Below are 12,322 nucleotides of genomic sequence, written 5' to 3' on the forward strand. Positions count from 1 at the left end.
AAGAGAAAACAGGGAACTACAGGATAGTTCGTCTGGCATCAGTTGTTGAGAAAATGGTGGAATCCATTATTAAGGAAGTGGTAACAGGGCGCTTAGAAAATCATAATATGATAAGGCAGAGCCAACATGGTTTTATGAAAGGGAAGTTGTGTTTAACAAATTTTTCAGAGTTTTTTGAGGATGTAACTAGCAGAGTAGATAAAGTGGAACCAGTGGATGTTGTAAATTTGGATTTCCAAAAGGCATCCGATAAGGGTGCTATGCAAGATAAGGGCTCCTTGGGTTAGGGCTAATGTATTAGCTTGGATAGAGGATTAGTTAATGGACAGAAAACAGACAGTAGGGATAAACAGGTCTTTTTCTGGTTGGCAGGCTGTAACTAGTGAGGTGCCGCAAGGATCAATGCTTGGGCCTCAGCTATTTACAATCTATGTTAATGACTTAGATGAAGGGACCGAGTGCAATGTATCCAAGTTTTTGCTGACGCTACAAAGCTAGGTGGAAAAGTAAGCTGTGAGGAGACACAAAGAGCCTGCAAAGGGATATAGACAGGTTAAGTGAGTGGGCAATAAGGTGGCAGGTGGAGTATAATATGAGGAACTGTGAGATTATTCACTTTGTCAGGAAGAATTAAAGAACTGAATATTTTTTAAATGGTGATAAACTATTAAATGTTGGATTTCAGAGAGATTTAGGTGTCCTCGCACAGGAAACACAGAAAGTTAGCATGCAGGTACAGCAAGCAGTTAGGAGGCAAATGGCATGTTGGTCTTTATTGCAAGGAGGTTGGAGGTTGCAAGAGAAAGGCAGTCTTGCTACAATTGTACAGGGCTTTGGTGAGACCTCACCCGGAGTAATGTTTACAGTTTTGGTCTCCTTATCTGAGAAAAGACATGCAATTATCCCTGCGTTGAGAAGAGATTGAGTAGATTTGGCTAATACTCTCTGGAGTTTAGAAGAATGATCTCATTGAAACATATAAGATTCTGAGGGGGAGGTTGTTTCCCTTGGCTGGAGAGTCTAGAACTAGGGGTGGGTGGGCATAGTCTCAGAATAAGGGGTTGGCCATTTAGGACTGAGATAAGGAGAAATTTCTTCACTCAGAGGCTTGGAATTCTCTACCCCAGAGGGCTGTGGTTGCTGAGTCGTTGAGTATATTCAAGGCTGAGATAGATAGATTTCTGGACTCTAGGGGAATCAAGGGTTATGGGAATAGGGCGGGAAAGTGGAAATGAGGTCCAAGATCAGCCATGTTCTTATTGAATGGCAGAACAGGCTCAAGGGGCTGTATGGCCTAATCCTGCTCCTAATTCTTATGTTTTTATGTTCCTGCAATTGTTAGAGATTTTTAAAATTTTAACCCTTATTTTTCCTTTCTAACGTTTTTTTCTCTCTCATTTCAATCTTTCTTTCCTTTTCTTTATTTCTCTCTGTACCTGATTTGACTCTAATTCGCCCTCCTTTTCAGCCTTTCGTCTGTTTCTCAATCCTTAAATCTCATTGGTTAAGGCGATAGACTGTTGATTATGTTGTTCACCGAGGTCTGAGATGTCCCGTTATCAGCTCACACTTCCAGCAACGTATAGGGTAAAACATTTTCAGGCTGAAGGCTGAAGGAAAAAGTACAATTAACAGGACACAATTCAAGATACCCCACTCCAGCAAATTCTGGGCCGTTATTTATCACATGCAGGAAACTTTATTAAAATCGGAAATTTCAGTCATTAGCATAGGAATATTTCAGTGTTATTATAAACATGTTTGAGAAGGGAATAATAAAACACTGTGAAAAATGCTCGTTAAATTTGTTGACAATCATAGCTGTGAATTTTAGGGTGTATTTACACTGCAAGTTAAACATCAGTGCAAAGCAACATCAGCTTTGCACGATGTTAAGCCAGCAGTGTAAACCCAGAGTCAGGAACTGTCACAATTCTGAAGTGAAATGGAGTAAGGCTCCCTGGAGGGGTAGCCTCACATCACCTTGACACCTGGAATGTCAATCCGCTGCGGTGTCAGATTGGCTTGCAAAGTGCTCATGGGATCTACTCAACCTCCTTGACAACTTGGAAACATATTTGACTTTAATTTAAATGTTCAGAGTGTAGGGAATCTCTCCTGTCGCTTTCTAAATATTTAAGTTTCTAACTTTTCGGAGACAGTTAGATTGCAGCAGGCAAGCAATGTAAACAGGGTTAAAAACATAAAATGCTTGAAACACTTCGCAGTTCAGGCAGCTTCTGCAGAGAAACAGTTAACATTTCAGATCGACCAGCTTTTTCTGTTTTTATTTCATATTTCCAGCGTCCACAGTATTTTGCTTTTGTTTCAATGTAAACAACGGTGCTGAAATTGCCCCTTCCCTTAAGGCCTGTTACCACTGGAAATCAGCGGCCACACTGTGGAGTGGAACAGCTGCTGACTTTTCGTGGAAAGGCCGCCACTCGCCCAAATGTCCTGCTGCGATTTCCTGGCAGTGAATATCACCACACCGCTTCCCCCCACTTCCGCCGCGCTGCTGGCCAGCACTCATAAGTGCGTCATCAGAGCGCACACTCCAGAAGCCACAGTCTGCTATAAAAATCTTCCGACTACTCAACAGTGCCAAGAGTAGGTTTTGTTGGTCGGTGCCTAGTTCCTGATGCACACCGCCAGCGTTCCTTAAAGGTGTGTTGGTTTTTGATGCATTTGTGGCAGCGACTTTTTCCCCGTCTTTGAGAACCAGCGCGAGACTACAGTGCGTAATTATTTGAGAATGCTGGAGGCCAGAACAGGGAGCTGACATCGAGGAAGCTGTTTTTGGGGAGGAGTTGGAAATGGGGGCAGTGCTGGCAGGCCAACATCTCCTGCACATTGTGCGTGCTGCCGAGGCACGCAGGAGAAGGCAGCACCGGGGGCAATGGCTGCAGAGGCAGCGGGCAAGGGCCGCAGTTATCATTGCGGCCCAGCATGGCGAGGGCCAGGGAGATGGCCACAGAGGGGAGGCCAGAGAGCTGCCACAGGAAGGCCTCAGCGAGGGCATCCCCTAAGGAGGAGAGTGAGGTATGTGGACCCCTTCCAGCAGATACTGGGCCAGCAGGCCAGGAGGCAACCTGCAGCAGAGACAGGTGCTGGGCAGCAGCAGCCTGCAGAGGTGGAGGAGGCAGCAGAGTAACAGGGAAAAGCCAATGAGGCAAAGCAGAGAGCAAGCCGCCTGCACAGACGTGGGGACGGAAGGCCATATCGACAAAGGGTTTTCCGTCACCAATTGTCATACAGCGACCTGAATGATGATTAATGCCTGCGCAGAGTACGATTCCACAAGGATGTAGTGACGGAGCTCTGCAATCTCCTGCAGGCAGACTTGGAGCCGCAAACACGGGTGAGGACAGCCCTAAGCGTGGCATCTAAGGTTACATTCCCCTGAACTTTTATGCCACTAAGTCTTTCCAAGCAGCCACTGCAGACATCACCAACATCTCGCAGTTTGCAGCCCATACATCCATATGGGAGGTCACAGATGCTCTCTATAGGAGGAGGGCCAATTACATCTCCTTTCCTATGAGCAGGGACACGCAAATGGAGCGGCAGATTGGATTCCTGCACGTTGCGGGCTTCCCCAGGGTCCAGGGGGTCATTGATTGCACCCATGTCGGTCTGAGGGCACCCCGATACACTCCCGAGCAATTCCGAAACCGCATTGATTCCACTCCCTCAATGTTCAACTGGTTTGCGACCACAACCGCAAAATTATGCAAGCGGATTGCGGCTGGCTCCTCGGTGACAAGGGCTACGTACTGAGCACTTGGCTCATGACTCCTCTTCGCAACCCTAGAACTGCGGCACAGCACACCTATAATGAGTCTCTCGGCCATCATCGAGCACACAATTAGGATTCTGAAGCAGAGGTTCCGTTACCTGGACTGCTCGGGGGGTGTGCTGCATTACTTGCCTGAGCGTGTCTCCATATTCGTGGTGGTGTATTGCATGCTCCACAACCTGGCCATCATGAGGTCGCAGCCATTGGAGGATGAGGCAGCAGTGCCACCTATGGAGGAGGAGGAGCAGGATACGTGTGGGCAGCCATGCAGGAGGCGGCATCGCCATCGTGACCCAGCAAGGGAAGCACAAAACCGTCTGATAGCTGTGAGTTTCACATAACTGAATGCCCCGTTGAGCCTGCATCGGGCTATGTCCATGGGCCAACCTATGAGCCCTCTCACACATCATTCCCGCACAGTTAAATGAGAGACCTAGTCAGAAATTTCCAAAACAAAACAAAGATTTATTACACCCCAAACAATGGGTGCACAAAACATCAACATAATCAATTATCAGCCTTGTGCAACTCTTTATTACCCCTCTTATGCAGACCTATCTGTGGTGTATGTAGCACACAAATCATTGACTCCACATGGTCTGTGTAAATCTAACTGCTGTGACCTTCGTCCTTTATTGTTCAGCTCCAGAGTGCCTCTCAGGTGTGGTGGTCAGCCTTTTATAGTACCTGTTGCAGGTACTTCCAGGTTTCCCACCACAGCGCCCTCTGTGGTGTAGCATTGTGCTTACATTACATTTAAGGTACCAAAACGGTACACACATCAATACATAACATCACACTTGTCCAACGGAAGGCAGTTAGGCATAGACGGTGCGTTAGTATGGTACATGTTATCTGGTACATTAACTAGTTATTGACTGGTAACGGATCCCTGATTTCCTTGTTAGCCCTTATCATTAATTGTACTTTATATCCATTATTTTACACAAATACAGTGGCCATTCAGCATTAAAAAATTAATTCTTATTATAAATTCGCCATCTCACATTAACATAGCTCATTTCAGACTCGCTCTGCCTTACAGAAGTCCTTTGTGGGGACCACCACATGATAAGGCCCTTTTAAGACTCCCGGGTGCATTTCCTTTTTAAGGTGCCATCTTTGATGCAGGAGGATTCCACGAGGCTTCTCCTTGGGCGCTGCCACCTTTGATGCTCTGGACTGAGGCCGCCGCCATCTTGCTCTCCGCTGCTCCGGATGCCCTCTGCAGCCGCAGCCTCCGCTGCCACCTGACTTGCCGCCTCTCCTGCGGCCGTCGTTGTCGCTTCTCCAGTGGCCACCGTAGCCGCCTCCCGTGCGGCCGTCGTTGCCTCTCCAGCGGCCGCACTTGCCGCCTCCCCCACGGCCTCCGTAGCGGCTTCCCCTGCGGCCGCCGTGGCCGCCGACCTCCAGCTGCTGCCGCCACCCAACTCTCCCTCTGCGTGGGCCCCTCGATCCGCCGGCCATTCTGGATCCCTCGCACCCCACCGGCTCAGCCCCCCCCCCACTAGGCCCCTCTCTGCAGGGCTGCTTGCCTGTGGGGGCTGAGGCTACAGGATCTCTGTGTGAGGTCCGGGCCTGGGGTTTGCCTGTGGGTGGATTGAGGCTGCAGCTCCAGCTCTCTGCTCTCTGGGGACCCGGGACACGGCAGCACCCCGGGGAGCAGCAGCCTGTGGAGTGGTGAAGTCTTCCCAGCTCCCACGGACCGTCCCCATCCACCTCCGGCCGAGGAGTGTCGGCCCATCGCCTGCAACGACCCACAAAGGTAAACCGTGCGTCTCGTCCCCTTGGGATACCTGCACCTCCGCTCTGCCAAGAGCAGGTATCAGTTCCCTGGTGTAGGTACGCAGCTTCGCCGTGACCGGGACCAGCTTGGGCCGTGCAGCTGGGTTAATCCACAGTTTATCAAAAGTTCTCCGACTCATCAACAACAGACCCGAGCCCGTGTCCACTTCCATACTCACAGGGACTCCGTTGATTTTTACTTCCCTTATCACTGGGGGCGAATCGTCGGTACACGTGTGCAGTCCCAACACCTCATCATCTTCTGCCTGCTCCTCGCTGGATGGTGGATCATCCCCCATCTCCTCAGCTACATGGTGAGTCTGACTTCTTTTACACATACGCTGAAGGTGGCCTTTCGTGTGGCAGGTATTGCACGTATACTCCGCAAACCTGCACCGGTGAGCCCCATGGCTTCCTCCACAACGCCAGCATGATGCTGCTTGATTGGCCCCCCTCAGCGGACTCTGAGTTCCAGGACCCCGAGGTCCGTGCTCTCTGCCCCGGGCAGAGCCATGTTCTGCAGTTTGGTCCGTGGTGGGTGCTATCCTGTGGACTGTGCCTGCCGGGTTCGAGACTGTGTGGATTATTTGCTTGGTGCTGCAAGTCGAGGTCATATGTGCCCGACTGATGGTGATGGCTTTTGTCAGAGTGACTGTGGGTTCCGTGGCCAGCAGCTTGTGAAGGAGGCCCTCGTGGCCAATCCCCATAACGAAAACGTCCCGCAAAGCCTCGTCAAGGTGTGCGCCAAAATCACACGGCGCCGCGAGTCTCCTGAGGTCTGCAGCATATTTGGTGACATCCTGGCCCTCAGGTCTGCAGTGATGGTAAAATTTGTATCTGGCCGTGAGGAAGCTCTCCTTCGGTTTCAACTGGTCATGAATGAGTTCAGTCAGCTCCTTGTATGACTTGTCCCTGGCACTCCCGGGTGCCAGCAAATCCCTGATGAGACAGTAAACCTCATCTCCACAACTGGAGAGCAATATCGCCTTACGCTTCTCTCTCATTGCGTCCGTGTCCTCCGTCAGGTTGTTTGCTGTGAAGTAGTACTCAAGCCTTTCTGTAAAGGCCTCCCAATCATTGCCCACGGTAAAATCCTTTAGCGAGCCCAGAGTAGCCATGGTTGCGTGGAGTTCGTCCGCTTCCTTGTCGCCAATGTGGTGTATGTAGCACACAAATCACTGACTCCACACGGTCTGGTGTTGATCTAACTGCTGTGACCTTTGTCCTTTATTGAACAGCTCCAGAGTGCCTCTCACGTGTGGTGGTCAGCCTTTTATAGCGCCTGTTGCAGGCACTTTCAGGTTTCCCACTACAGCGCCCTCTGTGGTGTAGCATTGTGCTTACATTACATTTAAGGTACCAGGACAATACACGCATCAATACATAACACTATCCTTACACTACGCTGCAGTGTCTCCCCTGTGGCTGCCTCATGGCTTTGGGAATGCTGCTGTGTGTCTGTAGAGGAAGCTACAGATGTCCTTCTCGGATGCTCTCGACCAGCTCTGGCCCTGGAAGGGCCGGCTGCAGACTGGCCCGCATCTTCCTTTGCGCCTTCAGTCGGAAGTGGCTGGGGGGATTTCATGGTTGGCAACAATTGCGGAGTGGCAGGTCTCGGCTCAGGGCTGCTGTGAACCGGAGAGCCCACATCAGTTTTCTGATCTGAGGAGTCAGTGCCACTCCCCCGGGGCAGCACCCCACCTCCCCCACCAAACTGCTGGAGCACAGGTCGGCAGGGTGGGGTGGCAACGTTAGGCCCCCTGTGGACCCAGCCGCGATGGCAGCAGTCAGATCTCGCGTAGCATCGAGCTGCTGAGACTGCATGAGAAAGCCACACTCTCGAAGCCATCAGAGTGCATGAGAGTATTCTGAGCTTCCAGGGCAGCAGCCATTCAGTCCAAAGAAGCACAGCGACACTCATTCCCTCGCACCTGTGCTGCAATGGCAGCTGTCACCTCGGCCAAGAGACGCACCATCGCAGCTGGATCCACACGGTCACTCTGGGATTCCACCATCGTCTGCAAACTGGCAATGATGGTCCCCATGGTGTGCGCAGAGCTGTCAACAATGCGGGAGGTGGACTCCTCCAGGATCCACACCACTTGCAACATCCTCTCGGGCACCCCTTGCATTGCCGCCAAGAGCTCCGATTGCATGGTCTCCACCCTTTGTTCATAAGCCCCAACATCAATGGGTTCATCTGAGTCCTCCTCAGCAGCACTCAGCTGTGCACCTGAGGTTCTCTTTGCCCTTTACCATGCTGCAGCCTTTCCAGGCCCCGGTGCTTCACCCAGTGCAGACCCCTCTCCTAAATCTAAGATACCCGACCGCGTACTCCCAGTATCTGAGCTGGTGTGTGACTGTAGGAACCAGTGATGCGCCGGTGCTGGCAGACCTCTCCCCCTCTCCATCTCCATCATCGCACATGCCGCCAAGATCATCCAGGCCCTCAAGTGTATCCTCCTGACTCTGGCTGCCAGTCGTGTTAAGGGTGTCTGTTTCGCTCATGCTGACACTTGGGGTCTCTTCCGCAATCATAACTGGGACAAGGGGTGCCGTGAGGGTGAGGAGCTGCATTGCACCATGCAGTAAGCAGCTTAGACTTAAGCATAAGCAATAGCCAGGAAGCCCATGGCACTGTCAGGAAGAGATGAGATTGCACAAGGGCATTCACGTACCCATGCTGCCCCCAGCGTCATCGGAGCGACCAGCAGCCACAGGGATTCCAACATGCGTGTCCACTAGCCGCTGTTGTAGGGAGAGAAGGCAAAAAAGAAGTAAAAAGAAGTCGAAGGGTGGCGTCACAGCCAAGGGGGTAAGTGATTGGCTGGTGATTGATGAGTAATTTTTCTTCTTTTTCTTTTCCTTTATCAGTAGGTAACCTTTGACATTGTTGCCAAATTAAATTAATTCAGGGTTAAATCATGGCAGGAGAGACCAGACCCATGTCATGCTCCTCCCGTGCTATGTGGGAACTCAGGAACGCTCCCAGTGTCCCTGACGACATGTGCAGGAAGTGTATCCTGCTGCAGCTCCTGCCAGACCGCATTGCGGCACTGGAGCTGCGCATGGATTCATTCAGGAGCATCTACAATGCTGAGCATATCGTGAGTAGCACATTTAGTGAGTTAGTCACACCGCAGCTAAACATTACTCAGGTAGATGGGGAATGGGTGACCATCAGGAAGAGCAGTGGAAGCAAGGTAGTGGAGGGGTCCCCTGTGGTCATCCCCCTCCAGAACAGATATACCGCCTTGCGTGCTGTTGGGAGGGATGACTCACCAGGGGAGGGCTGCAGCAGCCAAGTTCATGGCACCGTGGGTGGCTCTGCTGCACAGGAGGGCAGGAAAAAGAGTGGGAGAGCTATAGTGATAGGGGATTCTATTGTAAGGGGAATAGATAGACGTTTCTGTGGCCGCAATCGAGACTCCAGGATGGTATGCTGCCTTCCTGGTGCAAGGGTCATGGATGTCTCAGAGCGGCTAACAGGACATTTTGGAGGGGGAGGGTGAACAGCCAGTTGTCGTGGTGCATATATGTACCAAACGATATAGGTAAAAAACGGGATGAGGTCCTACAAGCTGAATCTATGGAGCTAGGAGTTAAATTAAAAAGTAGGACCTCAAAGGTAGCAATCTCAGAATTGCTACCAGTGCCACGTGCTAGTCAGAATAGGAATAGCAGGATAGCTAAGATGAATACGTGGCTTGAGGAATGGTGCAAGAGGGAGGAATTCAAATTCCTGGGACATTGGAACCGGTTCTGGGGGAGGTGGGACCAGGACAAACGGGACCAAGGGGGAGTGTTTGCTAGTGCTGTTGTGGAGGGGTTAAACTAATATGGCAGGGGGATGGGAACCTATGCAGGGAGACAGAGGGAAGTAGAATGGGGGCAGAAGCAAAAGATAGAAAGAAGAAAAGTAAAAGTGGAGGGCAGAAAAAGCCAAGGCAAAAATCAAAAAGGGCCACATTTCATCAAAATTCTAAAGGGGCAAATTGTGTTAAAAAGACAAGCCTGAAGGCTCTGTGCCTCAATGCGAGGAGTATTCGCAATAAGGTGGACGAATTAACTGCGCAGGCAGCTATTAACGAATATGATATAATTGGCATTACGGAGACATGGCTCCAGGGTGATCAATGCTGGAAATGCAACATCCAGGGTTATTCAACATTCAGGAAGGATAGACAGAAAGGAAAAGGAGGTGGGGTAGCATTGCTGGTGAAAGAGGAAATTAACGCAAAAGTAAGGAAGGACATTAGCTTGGATGATGTGGAATCTGTATTGGTAGAGCTGCGAAATACCAAAGGGCAGAAAACGCTAGTGGGAGTTGGGTATAGACCACCAAACAGTAGTAGTGAAGTTGGGGACCGCATCAAACAAGAAATTAGGGACGCATGCAATAAGGGTACAGCAGTTATCATGGGCGACTTTAATCTACATATAGATTTGGCTAACCAAACTGGTAGCAATACGGTGGAGGAGGATTTCCTGGAGTGTATTAGGGATGGTTTTCTGGACCAATATGTCGAGGAACCAACTGGAGGGCTGGCCATCCTAGACTGGCTGATGTGTAATGAGAAAGGATAATTAGCCATCTTGTGCAAAGCTCCTTGGGGAAGAGTGACCATAATATGGTAAAATTCTTTATTAATATGGAGAGTGACACAGTTAATTCAGAGACTAGGGTCCTGAACTTAGGGAAAGGTAACTTCGATGGTATGAGACGTAAATTGGCTAGAATAGACTGGTGAATGATACTTAAAGGGTTGACGGTGGATAGGCAATGGCAAACATTTAAAGATCACATGGATGAACTTCAACAAATGTACATCCCGATCTGGAGTAAAAATAAAATGGGGAAGGTGGCTCAATCGTGGCTAACAAGGAAAATTAAGGATAGTGTTAAATCCAAGGAAGAGGCATATAACTTGGCCAGAAAAAGCAGCAAACCCGAGGACTTGGAGAAATTTAGAATTCAGCAGAGGAGGACAAAGGGTTTAATTAGGAGGGGGTAAATAGAGTATGAGAGGAGGCTTGCTGGGAACATAAAAACTGACTGCAAAAGCTTCCTAGAGATAAGTGAAGAGAAAAAGATTAGTGAAGACAGAAGTCTTGCAGTCAGAATCAGGTGAATTCATAATGGGGAACAAGGAAATGGCAAATCAATTGAACAAATACTTTGGTTTTGTCTTCACGAAGTAAGACACAAATAACCTTCTGGAAATACTAGGGGACCGAGGGTCTAGTGAGAAGGAGGAACTGAAGAAAATCCTTATTAGTCAGGAAATTGTATTAGGAAAATTGATGGGATTGAAGGCCGATAAATCCCCAGGGCCTGATAGTCTGCATTCCAGAGTACTTAAGGAAGTGGCCCTAGAAATAGTGGATGCATTGGTGATCATTTTCCAGCAGTCTATCGACTCGAGATCAGTTCCTATGGACTGGAGGGCAGCTAATGTATCACCACTTTTTAAGAAAGGAGGCAGAGAGAAAATGGATAATTACAGACCGGTTAGCCTGACATCATTAGTGGGGAAAATGTTGGAATCAATTATTAAAGGTGAAATAGCAGCGCATTTGGAAAGCAGTGACAGGATCGGTCCAAGTCAGCATGGATTTACGAAAGGGAAATCATGCTTGACAAATCTTCTCGAATTTTTTGAGGATGTAACTAGTAGAGTGGTCATGGGAGAACCAGTGGATGTGGTGTATTTGGACTTTCAAAAGGCTTTTGACAAGGTCCCACACAAGAGATTAGTGTGCAATATTAAAGCACATGGTATTGGGTTAATGTATTGACATGGATAGAGAACTGGTTGGCAGACAGGAAGCAGCGAGTTGGGATAAACGGGTCCTTTTCAGAATGGCAGGCAGGGACAAGTGGGGTGCCGCAGGGCTCAGTGCTGGGACCCCAGCTATTTACAATATACATCAATGATTTAGATGAAGGAATTGAGTGTAATATCTCTAAGTTTGCAGATGACACAAAGCTGGGTGGCGGTGTGAGCTGTGAGGAGGATGCTAAGAGGCTGCAGGGTGACTTGGACAGGTTAGGTAAGTGGGCAAATGCATGGCAGATGCAGTATAATGTGGATAAATGTGAGGTTATCCACTTTGGTGGCAAAAACACGAAGACAGAATATTATCTGAATGGTGGCAGATTAGGAAAAGGGGAGGTGCAACGAGACCTGGGTGTCATGGTACATCAGTCATTGAAGGTTGGCATGCAGGTACAGCAGGCGGTAAAGAAGCCAAATGGCATGCTGGCCTTCATAGCTAGGGGATTTGAGTACAGGAGCAGGGAGATCTTACTGCAGTTGTACAGGGCCTTGGTGAGGCCTCACCTGGAATATTGTGTTCAGTTTCGGTCTCCTAATCTGAGAAAGGACGTTCTTGCTGTTGAGGGAGCGAAGGTTCATCAGACTGATTCCTGGGATAACAGGACTGACATATGAGGAGAGACTGGATCGACTGGGTCTGTATTCACTGGAGTTTGGAAAGATGAGAGGGGATCTCATAGAAACATATAAAATTCTGACGGGACTGGACAGGTTAGATGCAGGAAGAATGTTCCCGATGTTGGGGAAGTCCAGAACCAGGCACACAGTCTAAGGATAAGGTGTAAGCCATTTAGGACCGAGATGAGGAGAAACCTCTTCACTCAGAGAGTTGTTAACCTGTGGAATTCTCTACCGCAGAGAGTTGTTGATGCCAGTTCATTGGATAAATTCAAGAGGG

General features: G+C 49.3%; 1 protein-coding gene across 2 annotated transcripts in view; it reads left to right on the forward strand.

Moving 5' to 3' along the window:
* rpl21 (ribosomal protein L21) overlaps positions 1-12,322 on the forward strand; it is a 397,861-nt gene that overhangs the window by 4,216 nt on the left and 381,323 nt on the right. Inside the window, exon 1 of one of the 2 annotated variants that reach the window (XM_070892281.1) lies at positions 4,989-5,001. The exons of the other annotated variant lie outside the window; for it this stretch is intronic. The gene's annotated coding sequence lies outside the window, so the exon portion shown is untranslated. Of the gene's footprint in view, positions 1-4,988; positions 5,002-12,322 lie in introns of those variants that run through there. 2 annotated transcript variants of the gene reach the window in all.

The sequence above is a fragment of the Pristiophorus japonicus genome, chromosome 10 (genome assembly GCF_044704955.1).
Source record: "Pristiophorus japonicus isolate sPriJap1 chromosome 10, sPriJap1.hap1, whole genome shotgun sequence".
NCBI lineage: Eukaryota > Metazoa > Chordata > Chondrichthyes > Pristiophoridae > Pristiophorus > Pristiophorus japonicus.